Source organism: Schistocerca gregaria, chromosome 6, assembly GCF_023897955.1.
Source record: "Schistocerca gregaria isolate iqSchGreg1 chromosome 6, iqSchGreg1.2, whole genome shotgun sequence".
NCBI lineage: Eukaryota > Metazoa > Arthropoda > Insecta > Orthoptera > Acrididae > Schistocerca > Schistocerca gregaria.
This window is the reverse complement of record NC_064925.1, coordinates 131,505,629-131,526,174: the sequence shown is the minus strand read 5'-3', so window position 1 is coordinate 131,526,174 and position 20,546 is coordinate 131,505,629. Positions and strand designations below refer to the sequence as shown.

Here is a 20,546-nt window from a genome sequence, read left to right as displayed (position 1 = left end):
TCATTGTTGGAAAAAGCCAAAAGTCACTAGGAGCCAGGTCAGGTGAGTAGGAAGCATGAGGAATCACTTCAAAGTTGTTATCACGAAGAAACTGTTGTGTAAAGTTAGCTCAATGTGCGGCTGCGTTGTCTTGGTGAAACAGCACAAGCGCAGCCCTTCCCGGACGTTTTTGTTGCAGTGCAGGAAGGAATTTGTTCTTCAAAACATTTTTGTAGGATGCACCTGTTACCGTAGTGCCCTTTGGAACGCAATGGGTAAGGATTACGCCCTCGCTGTCCCAAAACATGGACACCATCATTTTTTCAGCACTGGCAGTTACCCGAAATTTTTTTGGTGGCGGTGAATCTGTGTGCTTCCATTGAGCTGACTGGTGCTTTGTTTCTGGATTGAAAAATGGCATACACGTCTCATCCATTGTCACAACCGATGAAAAGAAAGTCCCACTCATGCTGTCGTTGCGCATCAACGTTGCTTGGCAACATGCCACTTGGGCAGCCATGTGGTCGTCCGTCAGCATTTGTGGCAGCCACTTGGATGATACTTTTCACATTTTCAGGTCGTCATGCAGGATTGTGTGCACAGAACCCACAGAAATGCCAACTCTGGAGGCGATCTGTTCAACAGTCATTCGGCGATCCCCCAAACAATTCTCTCCACTTTCTCGATCATGTCATCAGTCCGGCTTGTGCGAGCCCGAGGTTGTTACGGTTTGTTGTCACACGATGTTCTGCTTCCATTAAACTGTCGCACCCACGAACGCATTTTCAACACATCCATAACTCCATCACCAGGTGTCTCCTTCAACTGTCGATGAATTTCAATTGATTTCACACCATGCAAATTCAGAAAACGAATGATTGCACGCTGTTCAAGTAAGGAAAACGTCGCCCTTTTAAGTATTTAAATAGTTCTCATTCTCGCCGCTGGTGGTAAAATTCCATCTGCCGCACGATGCTGCCATCTCTGGGATGTATTGACAATGGACGCGGCCTCATTTTAAAACAATGCGCATGTTTCTATCTCTTTCCAGTCCGGAGAAAAAAAAATCAGAGGCCTTAGAACTTGAATGCACCTTGTATGATTCATAGGTGATCTGCCTGCTGGAATTATAGGAACCAAATGATATTTTTCCAGCACATCCCACCACTTTAATCACGTAATGTAATGACATGTAGCATATATTTTGGATTATATATATTCTCTGTGTACAAGACTCAACTGAGTTAGAATTGAAAAGTGTCAAATGGTTTGTGTGTGTGTGTGTGTGTGTGTGTGTGTGTGTGTGTGTGTGTGTGTGTGTGTGTGTGTGTGCATGTGTGTGCGCGCGTGTGCATGTGTGTGCGCGCGTGTGCATGTGTGTGCGCGCGTGTGCATGTGTGTGCGCGCGTGTGCATGTGTGTGCGCGCGTGTGCATGTGTGTGCGCGCGTGTGCATTTGTGTGTGTGTGCGCGCGTGTGCATTTGTGTGTGTGTGCGCGCGTGTGCATTTGTGTGTGTGCGCGCGTGTGCATTTGTGTGTGTGTGCGCGCGTGTGCATGTGTGTGTGCACGCGTGTGTGTGTGTGTGTGTGTGTGTGTGTGTGTGTGTGTGTGTGTGTGTGTGTGTGTGTGTGTGTGTGTGCGTGCGTGTTTGGTGGTGGTGGGGGGGGGGGGGGGGAGGGGAGGGGTGATAGAACATCATAAGTGAATGAGCAAACAGGTAGAGACAGCTGACATTGGGATTGAATACTTCAGGACATGTAACTAGGTAGTGGGGATACTTACATATATAGGTAGACCATGTTATATGAGGATGTGTAAGCGATTTTGATTTGAATGCTATTATCTGTTTACAATACCGGGCAGTATTAATGGATCTCAACACTCATCTTCCGTCATGTTTGTTGAGATGTGAATCGTCAAGTCAGTAGCACTGTGAAGTTGCACTTGACGTGATCTGTATTTAAAATGTCAGGTAAAGGGAAAGTAAGTGTGCCTCTCAAGGGAAAGAAGCATGTATGAAGGTCAAATTCATCTGAAAGAAAGGGAAGTTTTGGATCACTATGAGAGAGACGAGCATATTGTTGACTTTCAGTGAACCAACTGTGAGAATAATTCATGATAATGTGGAATCAAAGCAAAAACTTATCACAGTTTAGCTGACTAGGTGTGACTACAGTGACCAATTCTTGCTCGCAGGTGATTGGGAGGGGGGGAGAATGCTGAGCTGTTGGATTGAGCACCAAAACCAACAGCACATGCTTCTCTGTGGAGGTGCTATTCGAGCTAAAGCCAAGAGCTTGTATGCAGATTAACGAAAGAAGAGGACAACCCAGCACCTTGTCGACCAGTTCATGTTGGTTTAATCGCTTCAAGCATCATTTTGGTTTTCACAGTATTAAAATGACAGGAGAGGCAGCTGAAGATGGAAGTACATGAAGTTGGAGCCTAGAAGTTTAAAGAGAGCTTTAACGAAATGGTAACAGAAAGACTGTACTGCAAAGCAAGTTTTTCACCTTGAGGAAATAGGCTCGGAAACGGATTCCTAATCACACTTTCATTTCTGTTGAAAAAAAAACTGCATATGGATTTAAGTCTGCCAATAAACAATTCACCCTTTTCATAGGAAATGCTGCATGTAATTGCAAATAAAAACCCCTAATGATGTACTCCTAGAACTCTAAAGGAAGCCACCAGGTGGGAGAGTGGCCCGTGCAAGAGTAACCCAACCCAATAGTATGGAGAATGAAACATGACATACAGACTATGGATAACACAACAGACCAGGATAAGAACAAACACCTTTATGACAAGAAGACACTACACAAAGCAATCACCACCATGTTGATGTCAAGATCAAGAGCAGTGGAGGACAAATCCACAACACTACCAGAGAGAGGTGACACACAAGATAGTTATCCAACAGTTCTGGTACAGTGAAGATTGGTCTGCAGGCATCAAGTGCAAGCACTGAACTGACTGGCTGTGTGCTGTATACTGAACGTGTGGAATAGTATTGGCCGGCTCACTCATGTGACAAGACAGTGGCATGCACGCCTTGCAAGTTCAGCAGGGTCGTGATGTCCTCTGTCAGCTATCAAGGTCCATCCTCTCCTGCAGGCATTCAACCTCTGCAGTGCCTGATACCAGATCCCTCCCCACCCGCCAAAGTAGGTGCATATGGGCGAAACTGCCACAGACTGTGCCGTGGGGGGTGGAAAAGATATGGGTGACAACAGGGACCCATTGACTCTCGGATAGGGAAAGGGATGGTGCTTGGTGGTGTCCATTATGATGTCGTTGGAGGTGAGGGCGCTGGAGGGTTCTTCCAGAAAGTAGTGTTGGTGTGCTTGTGGGGAGTTGCTGGCAGTCGCCAGTGACACTGGCCCTGGGGCCTTGTGGACACTGGACTGAATGAGGTGGCACAGTGGTTAGCACACTGGGCTCACATGTGGAAGGGCAACTGTTCAAACAGCATCCGACCTTCCAGATTTAGATCTTCCGTGATTTTTCTAAATCGCTCCAGGCAAATGTTGGATGATTCCTTTGAAAGGGCACAACCGATTTCCTTCCGTATCCTTCATATAATCCAAGCTAGTTCTCTGTCTCAAATGATGTTGATGTCAATGGGATGTACACTAGATCGCGTGTTGGTCACTGGAAGGCAGAGAGGGAGTTGTTGTTGTGGTCTTCAGTCCTGAGACTGGTTGCAGCTCTCCATGCTACTCAATCCTGTGCAAGCTTCTTCATCTCCCCGTACCTACTGCAACCTACATCCTTCTGAATCTGCTTAGTGTATTCATCTCTTGGTCTCCCTCTACGATTTTTACCCTCCACGTTGCCCTCCAATGCAAAATTGGTGATACGTTGATGCCTCAGAACATGTCCTACCAACCGATCCCTTCTTCTGGTTAAGTTGTGCCACAAACTTCTCTTCTCCCCAATCCTATTCGATACTTCCTCATTAGTTATGTGATCCACCCATCTAATCTTCAGCATTCTTCTGTAGCACCACATTTCGAAAGCTTCTATTCTCTTCTTGTCCAAACTATTTATCGTCCATGTTTCACTTCCATACATGGATACACTCCATACAAATATTTTCAGAAACGACTTCCCTGGCACTTAAATCTATGCTCGATATTAACAAATTTCTCGTTCTTCAGAAACGCTTTTAAGTGTCTCATTTCCTAATCTAATTCCCTCAGCATCACTCGACTTAATTCGACTACATTCCATTATCCTCGTTTTGCTTTTGTTGATGTTCATTTTATACCCTCCTTTCAAGACACTGTCCATTCCGTTCAACTGCTCTTCCAAGTCCTTTGCTGTCTCTGACAGAATTACGATGTCATCGGCAAACCTCAAAGTTTTTATTTCTTCTCCATGGATTTTAATACCTACTCCGAATTTTTCTTTTGTTTCCTTCACTGCTTGCTCAATATACAGATTGAATAACATCGCGGAGAGAATACAACCCTGTCTCACTCCCTTCCCAGCCACTGCTTCCCTTTCATGTCCCTCGACTCTTATAACTGCCATCTGGTTTCTGTACAAATTGTAAATAGCCTTTCGCTCTCTGTATTTTACCCCTGCCACCTTTAAAATTTGAAAGAGATTATTCCAGTCAACGTTGTCAAAAGCTTTCTCTAAGTCTACAAATGCTAGAAACGTAGATTTGCCCTTCCTTAATCTAGATTCTAAGCTAAGTCATAGGGTCAGTATTGCCTCACGTGTTTCCAACATTTCTACGGAATGCAAACTGATCTTCCCCGAGGTCGGCTTCTACTAGTTTTTCCATTCGTCTGTAAAGAATTCACGTTAGTATTTTGCAGCTGTGACTTATTAAACTGATAGTTCGGTAATTTTCACATCTATCAACACCTGCTTTCTTTGGGATTGAAATAATTATATCTTCTTGAAGTCTGAGGGTATTTCGTCTGTTTCATACATCTTGCTCACCAGATGGTAGAGTTTTTCCAGGACTGGCTCTCCCAAGGCCGTCAGTAGTTCCAATGGAATGTTGTCTACTCCGGGGGCCCTTGTTTCGACCTCAGGTCTTTCAGTGCTCTGTCAAACCCTTCATGCAGTATTGTATCTCCTATTTCATCTTCACTCTGCAACGCCTACATCCTCTTGCATTTCCATAATATTGTCCTCAAGTACATCGCCCTTGTATAGACCCTCTATATACTCCTTCCACCTTTCTGCTTTCCCTTCTTTGCTTAGAACTGGGTTTCCATCTAAGCTCTTGATGTTCATACAAGTGGTTCTCTATCTCCAAAGGTCTCTTTAATTTTCCTGTAGGCAGTATCTATCTTACCCCCTAGTGAGATAAGCCTCTACATCCTTACATTTCTCCTCAAGCCATCGCTGCTTAGCCATTTTGCACTTCCTGTCGATCTCATTTTTGATACGTTTGTATTCCTTTTTGCCTGCTTCATTTAGTGCATTTTTATATTTTCTCCTTTCATCAATTAAATTCAATTTTTCTAACAAAGAGATAGAGGGGCTTCCCTCTGACAACCATGCCTCCATCCTTGCTACCCTCCCTGTTTTCCTTTCCCTGTTGCTTCATAACCTGGGTTGTGAGTAACTAAATCCACTTCCCCTTCTTCCCTTTCTTTCCCCTCTTTCCTCCCTGATGAAGGAACATTTATTCCGAAAGCTAGGAACTTAAATTTTCGGTTGTTTTTTGTGTTTCTATCGGCTGTACTGAGCTGAGGTAAGTACTGGCCAGCCCCTCTATCTCTTTGTTAGTAATTGTTTCACATCTTTATATGAGATTTTCCATTAATTAGTTAAATACAATATTTCTTCTGTTACCCAAGGATTTCTACTAGCCCTCGTCTTTTTACCTACTTGATCCTCTGCTGCCTTCACTACTTCATCCCTCAAAGCTACCCATTCTTCTTCTACTGTATTTCTTTCTTCCATTCCTGTCAATTGTTCCCTTATGCTCTCCCTGAAACTCTGTACAACCTCTGGTTCTTTCAGTTTATCCAGGTCCCATCTCCTTAAATTCCCATGTTTTAGCAGTTTCTTCAGTTTTAATCTACAGGTCATAACCAATAGATTGTGGTAAGAGTCCACATCTGCCCTTGGAAATGTCTTACAATTTAAAACCTGGTTCCTAAATCTCTGTTTTACCATTATATAATCTATCTGAAACCTTTCAGTATCTCCAGGCTTCTTCCATGTATACAGCCTTCTTTTATGATTCTTGAACCAAGTGTTACCTATGATTAAGTTGTGCTCTGTGCAAAATTCTACCAGGCGGCTTCCTCTTTCATTTCTTTTCCCCAATCCATATTCAGCTACTACATTTTCTTCTCTGCCTTTTCCTACTACCGAATTCCAGTCACCCATGACTATTAAATTATCATCACCCTTCACTATCTGAATAATTTCTTTTGTTTCATCATACATTTCTTCCAGTTCTTCATCATCTGCAGAGCTAGTTGGCATATAAACTTGTACTACTGTAGTAGGCATGGGCTTCGTATCTATCTTGGCCACAATAACGCGTTCACTATGCTGTTTATAGTAGCTTACCCGCATTCCTATTTTTCTATTCATTATTAATCCTACTCCTGCGTTACCCCTATTTGATTTTGTGTTTATAACCCTGTAGACACCTGACCAGAAGTCCTGTTCCTCCTGCCACCGAACTTCGCTGATTCCCACTATATCTGACTTTAACCTATCCATTTCCCTTTTTAAATTTTCTAACCTACCTGCCCGATTAAGTGATCTGACATTCCACACTCCGATCTGTAGAACGCCAGTTTTCTTTCTCCTGATAACGACATCCTCTTGAGTAGTCCCCGCCCAGAGATCCAAATGGGGGACTATTTTACCTCCGGAATATTTTACCCAAGAGGATGCCATCATTATTTAATCATACAGTAAAGCTGCATGCCCTCGGGAAAAATTATGGCTGTAGTTTCCCCTTGCTTTCAGCCGTTCACAGTACCAGCACAGCAAGGCTGTTCTGGTTATTGTTACAAGGCCAGATCAGTCAATCATCCAGACTGTTGCCCCTGCAACTACTGAAAAGGCTGCTGCCCCTCTTCAAGAACCACACGTTTGGCCTCTCAACAGATACCCCTCCATTGTGGTTGCACCTACATTACGGCTATCTGTATCGCTGAGGCACGCAAGCCTCCCCACCAACTGCAAGGTCCTTGGTTCATGTGGGGAGAGAGGGAGTGGGAGGTGGAAATGGTGGATGTTCTATCTGTTATCAAGACTGGAACTGGTTATGGTGGCAGCACTTCATCCCCTTCCGTTTTTGGACATATGTAGCCCAATGCCTGTGTGTCTCTACTACTTTTGCCAGTATCAAAGCCACAAGACTCCTGCAGTGGCGACCCCACACAACCACATCAAGTGTACAACACTGGGATTGCTGAGAGTGGGATACAGGAGGGGCAACCTTCCATGGAGCAGCTCTGCGGGGCTACAACCATCAACCAATGCAGTGGGATATGTGCTCAGAAACAGAGTGAGGTCAGAGGTTCAACGGCCTTCTTCACTTCCGAATGAGACACTCTGCCTCACCACTTGAGGAAGGATGGAACAGAGGGCTGAGAATATGTTTTATGCCATTGGCCTCACAGAACTCTTTGAAACAGATGCCATGAATTGGGAGCCATTATATGAAACCAAAGTGTGGGGTAAGCCTTTAGTGGCCAAAACTCGGGCCAAGGCAATGAGGGTGGCATTGATCATGGTGCTTAACACAAATGGGTATTTGGAGTTGGCATCCACAATGGCAACCACATTGATCCCAAAAATGGACTCACGAAATCGAGGAGGTCACAGTCCCATGGACGGTGGGGTGTATGCCGACATGCAAATGATTGTTGGGGTGCTGCTTGGTGCTGGGTGAACACGTGCAACTATGGACCAGTTGCTTGCTGTCACTATTGATACCCAGCCAATACATGTGCAGTGAGCCAAAACCTTCATGTGTGACATCCATCCACCCAATATCCCCAGTGGAGCAAGCACAAGATGTGTTGCTACAATTCGGTGGGAATCACCACCCGACATATATCATTCACTGTCACTGATAACCGAGAGGCTATGAGAAAGTAGTGTGCAGGTATTGAGTTTGGTTGCCAATTAGTGGGTGAGATAGGCCAGCCAGCCATGGGTCATGTATTGGAGGATCTGCTGCAGGATGGGGTCGCAGTGTGTGATAGTGATAACAACCCATAAAATATATGTAGCTGTGCAGTATCAGTGTGGAAGCAGAGGACCTCCAATTGGTCAAAATCAGTGTCCGTTCCAGCAGGTAGACATGACAAGGCATCGGCCATAGGCTTCAACTGAATGGTGTAATTGTAAGCACTCAGTAATTGTGCCCTACATGGTAAGTTTTGAGCTGTTCACTCCAGGAGGTTTGAATGAGGCCTCAATAAGGTAACCAAGGGCTTGTGATCCATAATGAGAGGGGGCTTTGACCCAAAAAGATAGAAATGAAACTTTTTAATGGTAAACACTGTCGCTAGCACCTCCATTTCAGTTTTTGAATAGTTGCATTGTGCAGGGGTCAACATCTTGGACGCATAAGCAAGTGGTAATTCAGATCTGTCATCATTCCAATGTGCCGGAACCACCCTGATGCAGTAGGCAGACTTGTCAGCTGCTACTACCAAGCCGGCCGGAGTGGTCGTACGGTTCTAGGCGCTACAGTGTGGAGCCGAGCGACTGCTACGGTCGCAGGTTCGAAACCTGCCTCGGGCACGGATGTGTGTGATGTCCTTAGGTTAGTTAGGTTTAATTAGTTCTAAGTTCTAGGCGACTGATGCCCTCAGACGTTAAGTCGCATAGTGCTCAGAGCCATTTGAACCATTTTTTTGCTACTACCAAGGGATGCCTGGCAGAAAAAGGCTTGACACAAGAAACAGATTTCAGCATGGTTTTTAATTAGTTAAAAGACTGTCCCAAGCAGGGGTTTGGTCATAGGGCACTCCTTTCTTATGCAGGTGATTGAGTGATTGCAGTATATGGGCTGCCTGAGGCAAGAACTTGTAGTTTTAGTTGCCTTTGCCTAAAAACACGTGCAGTTCAGTTAGGTTCTTCAGGTAGGGAAGAGAATCAGTGGCGCCATCATTCCGGTCAGTGGGCCTGATTCTGTCTCTGGTGAGACAGTGCCCCAAATACACTACTTCCAGTTGAAAAATTCGACATTTCTCAAATGTCGATGCAGACCTGCAGCCTGCAGGATGGTAAAGAGGGTGTGGAGATTTTGCAAATGCTCCTGCCTGGAGGGTTCCAGAACAATGTGACCATCCAGGTAACTCGCACAAAGTGGAATGCACTGTGTCAGTTGTTCCAGATACCTTTGGAAAATTGTTGAAGCTGCGACCATTCCAAATAGACATCGCTTATGCTTAACATAGTCAAAAGGGCGCGTTGACGACAACTTTGTTCTAAGACCCCTCATCTAAAGGCAACTAGCGGTGAGCATCAGCAAGGTCGATCTTTGAGTAGTAGTCCCCACCAGCTCGTTTGTTAAGGAGGTCTGTAAGGGGTGTAGGATAAGTTTCAACCAGCAGTTGATCATTGATGATAGTCTTGAAATTCCCATATAACCAAAAACAGTGATTGGGCTTCTTGATTATCATGATGGTGGCCCATGCTTTAGCTTTCACAGGTTTGATGATGACTCCAGCAGCCTTGAGACGGCCCAGCTACTTCACTGCAGCACAGGAGGCCACTGGAGTGGGCTTAGCATAGTAAACACCAGGCATGATGCCTGGCCAAAGGGTGATGTGTGTCTGAAAACCCATGGCATACACCAAATCCAGTTTAAATAGCATCACAACTGCCGAACAAGGATCGTCCAGTTTCTGGAAAGGGGCTGTAGCAGATACAACTTTGCCTTCATCAGAGAGAGAAACAGTGCAATAGTGTCAAGGCCAAAAATCTTAGTACCTGATGGGTGGTTGACAACAAATAGCATAATGAGCTTTGTAACATGTTTGTAGGCTGCTGTGACTGAGAACTGTTCACAAGGGGGAGGGGGATAGAACTGAACTGCCCCCATACTCCTTCAAATACCATGATGAAGGAGACAACTCAGATGAGCCCAGTCATCCATACATTGCCAGATTGATCATAAAAATGGTGGCCCCCAGTGTCATCCTGAAAATGAACGTCCATATCATAAATGTGGGGTGTGAGAAACAACTTCCACATGAAAGGGTCATCTAATGCAACTGCAGACTGCAGGGCATGTACAGTGTTGTGTTGTTCTCGTGAGGCAGGATGAGAGCAGATTGTATGGCTGTGAAACACCAATTGAAAATGCCCTTCTTTGCCACAGAGTATGCAGGACCCAAGTGATCTGGACAATCTGCCCAGGAGTGAGTGAAAAAGCTCTGCAGTCACAATGAGAGCAGCCCTTGTGATCTGCAATGAATCTGAACTGAGATTCAGATGCCATAGATGCCATAGAGACGTCACACAAGGACAAATCATGGCAGAGCTGCCTGGGAGCTGTTGTGTCCTGTGCTTGCGGTGAAAGAGTGGATCATGTGGAGGTGCGTGGACTGCTGCAACTTGTGACCTCAACATTAGTTGTTCATTAGCCGCTGTGCGATTTTGAATGAGTGTGCGATGCACAAAATGTCTCCCAATGAGGGGTTATCTAGTTTCAACTCTACACTGCAGATCTTCATATCTGTTGTAAGTTGGGCCATCAAATCACGAATTGAGGAGTCCACATACGAAGCCTTGATTGGCCCAAATTAAATTGTATTTTTGGCCGAGACTTTGCAAGTCAGTGACCTAAGAACAGTGTGACTGTCCCAGCTGTCTGTGGTGTTGATGGAACTCGAGCCTGAAGGCAAGCACATGGTATCACTGGGAATAGTAATCAGTCAACAGAACACAAATCTCTTGAAACAAGAGCATGGCAGGATCTGACAGAAGGGACAACTGTCAGAGCAGAAAGAACGTTTCTAGTGAAGCCTAAGACAAAAACAATGATCACTGGAATGAAGCTTCCACGACTTGAAAGTCTGAAAAATGCTGTTTCAGACAATGCAAGTATGTGTGCCAGACCACTTTAGTGCCGTTGAAAGGTGGGTATGATGGAGGATCTGTGGAGGTGTCAGTAGTGGGAGACAGTGAGGCCTGGTGCAACTGGGACTCACGTGCTCCAAGTTCATTCACCTGAATCTGAAACAATTTTTGTAACAAATCTAACTGGAGGTAGTGCTGGTGCTGGTGCTTCTGCTGCTGCTGCGTTAACTGCTTGCAGTGCAAGCACTGTGTGGCCATGATGTCCTCTCCCAGGTATCAAGGTCCATCTCCTCTGGCAGGCATTCAACTTCTACGGCACCCAAGACCACAGTTAGTTTTTTTTTTTAAATACTAGGTAACTCTGCGATTTTAAACTAAGTGTGTGAGTAAACCAGAATCTATCCCATATTTTACATATAAAATGATGCTTGATTTACGAGAATTTGGTACTCGTAGCATTTCCACGGAATGTAACCATCACATATAGTGAGATTTACCTGTGTATGCTATTATCTGCATGTGATGTGTAAATGTCATCAGATCATATGAAGAAGGTGGCAGAGTATGCTGGCAGAATATTATGCGAGTATTATGCTAGTTCTAGCATGATTTCACCTTGAAATCGTGGATAGCGGACATGAGTTGCTGACTATGTAATTAACTGATCAACTGGGGAGGCCACTGTTAAATTGTTGCAGAGTAGCCACTGCAAAATTTAAATGCCTACTGCCAATATTGATGTAAGGGGACAGACTGCGATACATCAACACTTCATCAGAATATGGAAAGAATATTGTGCTCATACGGTGACTGTAATCAGCGGGAAACCCAAAAGTTTTTACTGCTGTTGTTGTTTCTCGTCTTTCGACTCTCTTCCCCCAACACACAAAATCATTATTACTTTCATCATTTTATATTTGTTTGATTATTTGCATGACTTGTGGTTGTTTTATATTTTTAGTTTCTAATGGTTTTTTTCCTTCTTTTTTTCTGCTCCAAATGTTTCCTGCTGGACTCTAAATTCAATTAATTACTGATTTGTCTCATGTCATCCAGTCCTTTCCATTACTTTCCTTGTATGCAGTGAACACTTGTTAACAGATTTTTACATTGGAAGACCCACCGCTTAAGTGGGTGAGAACATGAATTGATGCACAAGAGCTGTCCATGTTGGGGTCTGCGAAGACCCTGTTTACTGATTCATTTTGCTGATAATTACTCCACTTGTTGATGATGGGTTGTTTCATCATTAATATTATTTATAGTCGGTTGGGTGATATTCATTGAGTGTAGTGGGTTGAGATACCAACTATTAATTAGTTTATTACATCCTTTGTTGGAAAGTGTTATTTAATTATAGTAACAAAATCATACCATAGAATTTGAATAGAACTTCAGCTTACATAACTGCTCCAATATTGGATGCAAATTACTATTCAATAGTCTCCTGACATGCAAATAAAAAATTCCTTTGGCTCTCTTTCGAATACTTCCTCTGACATAATGTTCACGTCCGATTACCTTTGTGTACTCCATTTTAATGACAGGCACAGGCTCGCAAACAAGCATGTTGTTGCACCTCATAGACATTGCTTTTGTTCTCATATAGAACTAGAGGCAGCAGTGTTGAACCTCACAGGTCCCAGTTGTTGAGCACATTCTACAACATGGCTCAGGTAGAGTTTAGTGTCTGCTACAACATTTGGCCATTTGCACCCTTTTCCAGTACTAATTTCCCTGAACTTTAGAGATGAAAATTTGCTCTCCAACATATTCTCACACCCACCACCCTCCTATACTTAGTCTCTATTAACCCAGACAAGTACAGTGATGGCTACAGTCATCATAGCAGTTCTGTTTATTGCACTGCAGTGCCAGGAACAGCTGTCACATCACTGTAGGGACATCACATGTTTTGTCGGGAACTTGTTGTTTTCTGTGGCCACAACAGTAGATGGCTCCAGTTATATATATATATATATATATATATATATATATATATATATATATATATATATATATATATATATATGTATTTTTGGCTATGGGGAAGCTAAACACAACAAATCACGCTGACATGAGAAACATGTTGGTGCACCAACAAAATGTGCTCCAGACCATTCAAAACTAAATGAGAAGCAAACTCCTATAGAGCTGAATCAATGACTTCTGATTCAGACAAGAACACAAGCTGGTTCCCTGTACAGCACATGTAATGAAGGTACATCCTTTTGTCACAGAGAAGGAGTTGTGCTGTACAAGAATACATTCACGGGCACAACAGTGGGTTCTTTGGTTTGCTCTGGGAGGAGATTAAGTAGAACTATAACAAGTAAAATGTTAGTTCACTTCATTACAATATAGATATGAATGAAAACAATCAGTTTTTGAAAATTTAAAGTAAGTCATGCATTCTTTCCTTGTCATCCTATCTGGTAAGTCTCCCCTGATACAGGGTTCTGGGCAACTTTGCTGAACTCTGTCCCTTTTCCTAACCTCACTAGTCTTTCCCCTTTACCCCTCTTCCTTCCCCTTCAACCATTCAGCCAGTAAATGGAGCCACAGGCTCTGAAAGCTTGCAAATTTGAATACCTTTAATGTGTGTGTTCTGCTGCCACCCTTGGTGAGTAAAAATAGCTATGAAGACTTACTTAACATTGTACAATCCATTTCCATAGGAATGTTTTGAGAATTTACAGCTATCCCCAAATGTTAAAGTATCACGTCATACAAACAAATTTACAAGATTCCACACTTGAAGAATAACTGAAATGTTCACTCAAAGTTCGGTACACTGGCGGCCTATCTAAGATGATCCTGTTATCTTGATTGTCGAGTGCGAACTGGGGTGAACGTCTCTCTGCTCAGCCATAAGTAGATGAGCCATTGCGGTGTCATGGAGTAGCTCTAAGAGGTGTGGCTCTGCTGGCATTTCTCATTCATCAGTGGAGCATGCACTGACTATACTCTCATGTGGTTTCAGCATGAGGAACTAACCTTTCTTTGGCATCCAGCTCTTTGCTCAGCACCACATTTCTGTACCCGAAACCTCCATGCTGTCTTAGTGTAGGGAGAATGCGTGTGATGACAGTGGAGGGGAAGAACACATGTGGATGCAGGTGAGGAGAGAGAGAGAGAGTGTGTAACTGTAGCTGATGGCAGATCCCTGCATACACACCAGTATCTAACCTGTGACTGACCACAGTGCCAACTGAAAAGCCAATCAGAGGATGAACACACAGAGACAGACACCTTGGTTGGTTTAACATCAGAGTTATCTTCGGAGGCAGCGTGATGACTTGGGAGTCACGTCCATGGACGTCAGTTCAGGCTGCAGGACATGTGCCGACAGCAGTGACATCAATAGTGGTGGCAGCTTGGTGTCAACCTCCATGGGCACCACAATGGATGGAGCTGGCTAAGATTGGCAGAGAGATGAAAGATACAGCTGGTGTGGACCCCAGCTGTGTGTTGGGTCTGTGGACAAACAATCTGCAGTAGAATCATTGACATTCACAGAAGTGCACCGCTGCTGGTTTTGGTGGTGCTGCTGCTGCAGCCCAGCAGAACCTTGAATGACAAAAGAACAATGTCTGATGGCTTAGGTGATGACTCCATGCTCCAAACACTGTTTTCTTCCAGAAAATTTGCAGAAGACTTCATATAGTGGGTGAGACTTGGCCTGACCAGATGGAATGAATTGTTTCATGGCGGCCACAGAAGGTGCAATAGGGTACAGAGTCTGTGATTGTGTGAGGATTCTACCGGTGATTTCCCATCACGTGTCAAGGCGAGGTAAGAGGACAGAAAAATCTTTAAAGCTTGCTCCATGTAACTTTTGAATGTTCGAATGAACTGTTCAGCTTCACTGGTAGACCGAGAGTGGAAAGGTGTTATGGTCTCATGTTGTATGCCACTGGTGGTGCAAAACTGTTGGATTTTTGCTGATGTGTATTGTGGTCCAATGTCTGAGACAGTGACCTCAGGAAGAGCATCAACACAGAAACATCCCCCAGGGGACTTGCTGCTCTTTGGCGGGTTCGTGCTTGGGTACAATGGGGCCCCAGCCATTGCAACATATTTTCCCTTTCATGCTGCATGTCTATCTTCTTGCTGTTCTTTTTCCTTTCTCATGGGGATCATGTTCGGGCTGTTTTTGGAAATGTATTCTGCATTTTTGGCGGTCAATAACAGAATACTCTACACTGTTTTTACTTCTTCTTTCTTTCTTCGTTCACCTTCTCCTATCCTTTCTCTGCTTCAGCATTTGAGGTTCTTCTTTTTCTTCATCCTCCCTGTGCGCTCCTGAGGGCCAGCCCACGCGTCTGACACATAACAGGCCCCAGGCTGAGAGGTAAGATTGGCACATGCCCCCTGGTAGAAGCCAGGCCCAGGGAGGGTGATTGCCTGAGCTGCTACCTTCCCAAATTGCTGATGGTCCCTCTGTCAGGTGTTCAGGAGCTGTGACCGGAGGTGTGAACAGTCACATAAGGTGAGTGTGCCCCCTTCTGAAAGGGTACCCAGTAGGAAGGAGCACACCATCAGAAAGCTGGCAAATATGGGGGATTTTCTCACAGTGAGCCAATCATCTTTGCAGAATGACTACGGAATGTAAATGATATGAAGCTAATGATTCGAAGACCCTCCCAGCTGCACCATGGTTCCTTGTGGTTTCACATACTGAAGACAATCGGTCTTTCACTACGGTAAATCCATTGATTATTCAGAAAGGTTTTGATGCAGTTGCTGGCCATGTAAAATCCTGCTCTCTCTCTCTCTCTCTCTCTCTCTCTCTCTCTCTCTCTCTCTCTCTTTTAAGCAATGGCAATTTCCTTTTAGAGAGTACTTCTGATTCTCAAACACAACTGCTTGCGGGTTCACTCCTCCTTGCTATCCTGTTCGTATAGAGGCCCATCGAATGCTGAATTCTTCCCATGGTGTTATGTACACTAGGCTGTTTGATGATCTTACAGAGGTGAAAATCCAAACGTACGTCTCTGATCAGGGTGTCAGTGCAGTCCATTGGGTGATGAAAAAAGTAGATGCTTCCTTAGTGCTCAAACGTACTCTCTTTCTCACTGTTAATAGAGTAGTTCTTCTGTCAAAGATCAAAGCAGGTTTTGAAGTTATCACAGTCAGATTGTATATTCTAAACCCAATGCCCTGCTACCAGTGTCATCATTAGAGCCACACTTGAGAGTCCTGTCAACACCCAGCCAAATGTGTAACCTGTGGTAGGGATTCTTCCGAGAGTAACTGTCCGCCTCCTCCACCCCATTGCATCAACAGCAATGGCGACCATGCCACATCCTCCCGTGATTGTTCCATGTATGTTGATGTGCGGGCTGTCCAGGAGATCCGGATGAAGGGAAAAATGCCTTACCCAGTTGCTCACAAGTTGTTGGCTAGTCGGAAACCCTGCATTGTACTGTCTGGCACCTACAGTACTGTTCTTGCAGCATCTCGTTCAACGAAAGAGGTGGGCATGCAGACATGACCTCAAATTTAACACCGTGGTTGTGAAATTGCTCAGCATCATGGTAACATCCCCATCTCCGCCTCCAAACTTTTGGCTCACACGGTGAAGATGCCAGCTAAACAACTGGAAGGCCAGAAAGGACAGAAGAAATACTTCCATTAAGACTTCATACTTCCCTCCAGCCAACCAACATATGAGTCTTCCACTGCCAACTGGAAAGGCTCCAAGAAGTCAAACAAAGGCAAACGGTCTTCTCCTTCGCTGACTCAAAGATCCTCTTCGACGGTGTTGCCAAGTGATACCCTTGCCCGGTCAACCTCCATGTCACCAGTGTGCACCTCCAACCGTTTTTCTGCTCTAGACCCTGCAGGCCAACAGAAGAATGCCGGCGCTTCTGTAGACCTCATGGAGCAGGATCCTCCTGTCTCTGTGGCCTGTAGCAGTGGGTCTTCAAAAGGCAGGCATTCAGCAGCCACTGAGGTGACATCCCTTCATTTTTTCTGTGTCATGACTCTCCTCCAGTGGAACGTTCATGGTCTTCGATCCAATAAAGAGGATTTATGGCTGCTGTTAGAATCACAGCATCCATTTGTTCTCTGCCTTCAGGTAACAAAATTGTTTCCTCACAACCGCTTCAAGCTCTTGCATTTCTTCCTGGTCTGTCCCCCCGCCCCTCCTACCACCACCACCGAGGATTGCATTCCATCTCATGCTCCTCATATGGGATGTTGCAGTTTACCTTTTCCTTCCTTGCTTGACCTTTTCCCTTTGTACTGTTTACAACCCTCCATCGTTTGATGTCATCAGGACAGACTTCTTTGACCTTACTGGGTAGCTACCTCATCCCTTTCTGCTGCTTGGTGACTTTAATGCACACCATCTCCAGAATCTGCCTGAAAGATGCCCTCTTGGCTGACCTTCTCAGTCAACTTAACCTCTTCTGCCTAAACACAGAAGCACCCACTTTCCTTTCAGAACCCGTGCACACCTATTCCCATTCAGAGCTATCCTTCTGCATTTCCCAGCTTCTCCATCATCTCGAGTGGTCCATTCTCTCTGACACATACTTGAGTGACTATTTCCCGTGTACTATCCAGTTGCTGTCACATACCCCATCCATGTGCACACCCAAATGGCAGCTTACTAAGACCGACTGGAGGCTTTACTCCTCCCTGGATACCTTTGATGAACATTTCCCCAGTTACGATGACCAGGTAGAATATCATACAAACATTATCCTTACTGCCGCAGAACATTCCATTCCTCGCACTTCCTTTTTACCACGCCGTGTCCCAGTTCCTTGGTGGACTGAGCCGTGCTCCAACACAATTTGAGTGCAGAGACGTGCTCTCCGCATTCATAACCATCATTCTATGATGATGGCAAACTGCATTCATTCTAAACAGTTCCATGCACAGTGTCATCGCATTCTTTGAGATGGCAGGAAAGCTAGCTGGATTTCATTCACTGGTTCTTTTAACAGTTCCACTCCCTCTTCCATCGTGTAGACCAACCTCCGATGACTCTCTGGGACCAAGATCCAGTCCAAACTTTCCGGTCTGACAGTAGCAGGTGATGTCATTGTGGACCCTATTGCTATCTCCAACATCTTGTGCTGTCATTTTGTGGAAATTTTGAGCTCCTCCCACTGTCATCCTACGTTCCTTCATTGGAAATGAGCAGGGGAGGCTCAGGTGATACCTTCTCTTCTCAGAATTGTGAGTGCTACAGTGTCGCCTTTATTGTGAGGGAGCTAGATCATGCTCTCACTTCATCCTGATCCTCCACCACAGGACATTGCAGCACCTTTGTCTTGCAGACAAGCAATTTCTGCTTCATGTGTACAACTGCATCTGGGCAGAGGGCACGTTTCCCAGACGCTAGCGTGAAGCCACTGTCATACCTATTCCGAAGCCCAGTAAGGAGAAACGCCTTTCTTCCAGCTACCGCCCCATTTCTTTCATCAGATGTGTTTGCAAGGTGATGAAATGTATGATTCACGCCCGACTAGTATGGTGGCTAGAGTCTCTCAATTTACTAACTACTACACAGTGTGCATTTTGAAGGTGTCATTCTGCAGTTGACCATCTTGTCACTTTATCCACCCATATCGTGAATGGTTTTCTGCGGAAATCTCAGATGTGGGTGTGTTTCTCAATTTGGAGAAAGTTTGACACCTGCTGGAGGACTGGTATCCTCCGTACTCTCTACATGTGGGGCTTCCCAGGCCACATGTCTCATTTCCTTCAGGAATTTTTAAAAGACCGAATTTTCAATATACGTGTGGGTTCTGCCTTGTTGGACACCTTTATTCAGTAAAATTGTGCACATCATGGTCCTGTCCAGAGCGTTGTCCTTTTTGCTATCGCCATTAACCCTACAAGGGCTTGTCTCCCGTCGGGCATCTCTGGCTCCCTTTTTGTTTATGATTTTGCCATCTATTGCAGTTCTCCATGGACTTGTCTCATTGAGCAGTGTCTTCAGCGATGTATCAATTGTCTTTACTCATGGAGCATCAACAGTGGCTTTCCTTTTTTCCACTGACAAAACCATTTGTATGAATTTCTTGTGGCACAATTGGTTTCTTCAACTGTCTTTACATCTTGGGCCTGTTGGTTTTCCATTTGTTGAAGCTACGAAATTCATGGGGCTCCTGCTTGATAGGAAATTTTCTTGGTCCTACCATGTGTCTTACCTGTTAGTTCGCTGCATGTGGTCCCCCAATGTCTTAAGTGTCCTCAATGGTACGCTCTGGGGTGGAGATTGAACCACCCTCCACCATTTGTACCAGTCCCTTGTCCGTTTGAAACTAGACTATGGGTGCTCCATTTTCGCATCTGCACATCCATCCCTCCTACCCCGTCTCAATACTATCCACCATTGTGGCATCCACTTGGACACTGGCACCTTTTACACTAGTCCGGTTGAGAGTCTATATGCAGAAGCTGCCGAACTTCAGTGTCCTACTACCAAGACTTTCTCCTCAGAGATATGCATGCCATTTGTCTGCCATGCATGGCCACCCATTCTATGCCTTCTTCTTTGATACTCCTTTGTTCGTCAGTATGGGGTGTGTCCCTCTTCTTTGTTACCTCCTGGAGTTTGCTTTCTGCTCTTGCTCCAGCAGCTTAACTTCACACAACCTGCAATTTTCCGATGTGTGTAAACCCTGTAGGGTCAGCTTTGTGCTGCGGCCCATGTTCACCATGGCCTTCATTCGCTTCCTAAGGACACTACACAAGCCTCGCTCTGTGGCCTTCAATTTCATGACCTTCGCAACGGAACTCCACGATAGTACCATTGTGTACACTGATGACTCTCAGACTGGCCATGTGTGCCTTCGTCATTGCCAACTATGTTTTTCAGTATTGGCTTCCGGAACACTGCTCAGTATTGACAGCAGAACTCTTTGCCCTATACCAGGCCACACAGTACATCCAGTGACACAGGCTTTTCAGTTGCATCATCTACTCCAACTTTCTCAGTATCCTTCAAAGCCTCTGTGTTCTGTACATCATCCTATTAGTGCAACAAGTCCAGGAAAGCTATCACTTGCTCACTCTTGATGGAGCCACTGTGATGTTTTATGTGTGCTCCTGGTCACATCAGTCTGAAAGGAAATGAGGCCCCTGCCACTGCTGCCAAGGCTGCAGTCCTCGTACCTCAGCCCACTATTTCTTAAATTCCCTCCGATGATATCTGTGTTGCAGTGTGTCAGTAGGTGGTGTCACTTTGGCATCACCACTTGTCCTCCCTTCATGGGAGGGTTATGAAGCCTCTCCTAGTGGCTTGCACAACCTCCTCTCAGCCATCACACCGCAAGGAGATCATTTTAGCTAGGTTTCATATCGGGCACTGTTGTTTTAGCCATCTCCATTTGTTAACTAGTGTTCCTCCACCATTTTGTACTTATTGCACTCAACCTTTGACAGTCTGCATTTTCCTGACGGAATGCCCTTTTTGTAACCACTTACTCTCGTTTGTGTTTGCCGTCTGAATTATCGGCCGTTGTAGCAAACGACACGCAGGCTGTTGACCGCATTTTACTTT

The 20,546-nt window shown here is 44.9% G+C and overlaps 1 protein-coding gene across 6 annotated transcripts in view; it reads left to right on the top strand.

The window, feature by feature from the left end:
- The window catches only part of LOC126279088 (coiled-coil domain-containing protein 186-like), a 183,766-nt gene that overhangs the window by 138,376 nt on the left and 24,844 nt on the right, over positions 1-20,546 (top strand). The gene's annotated exons all lie outside the window — the stretch shown is intronic.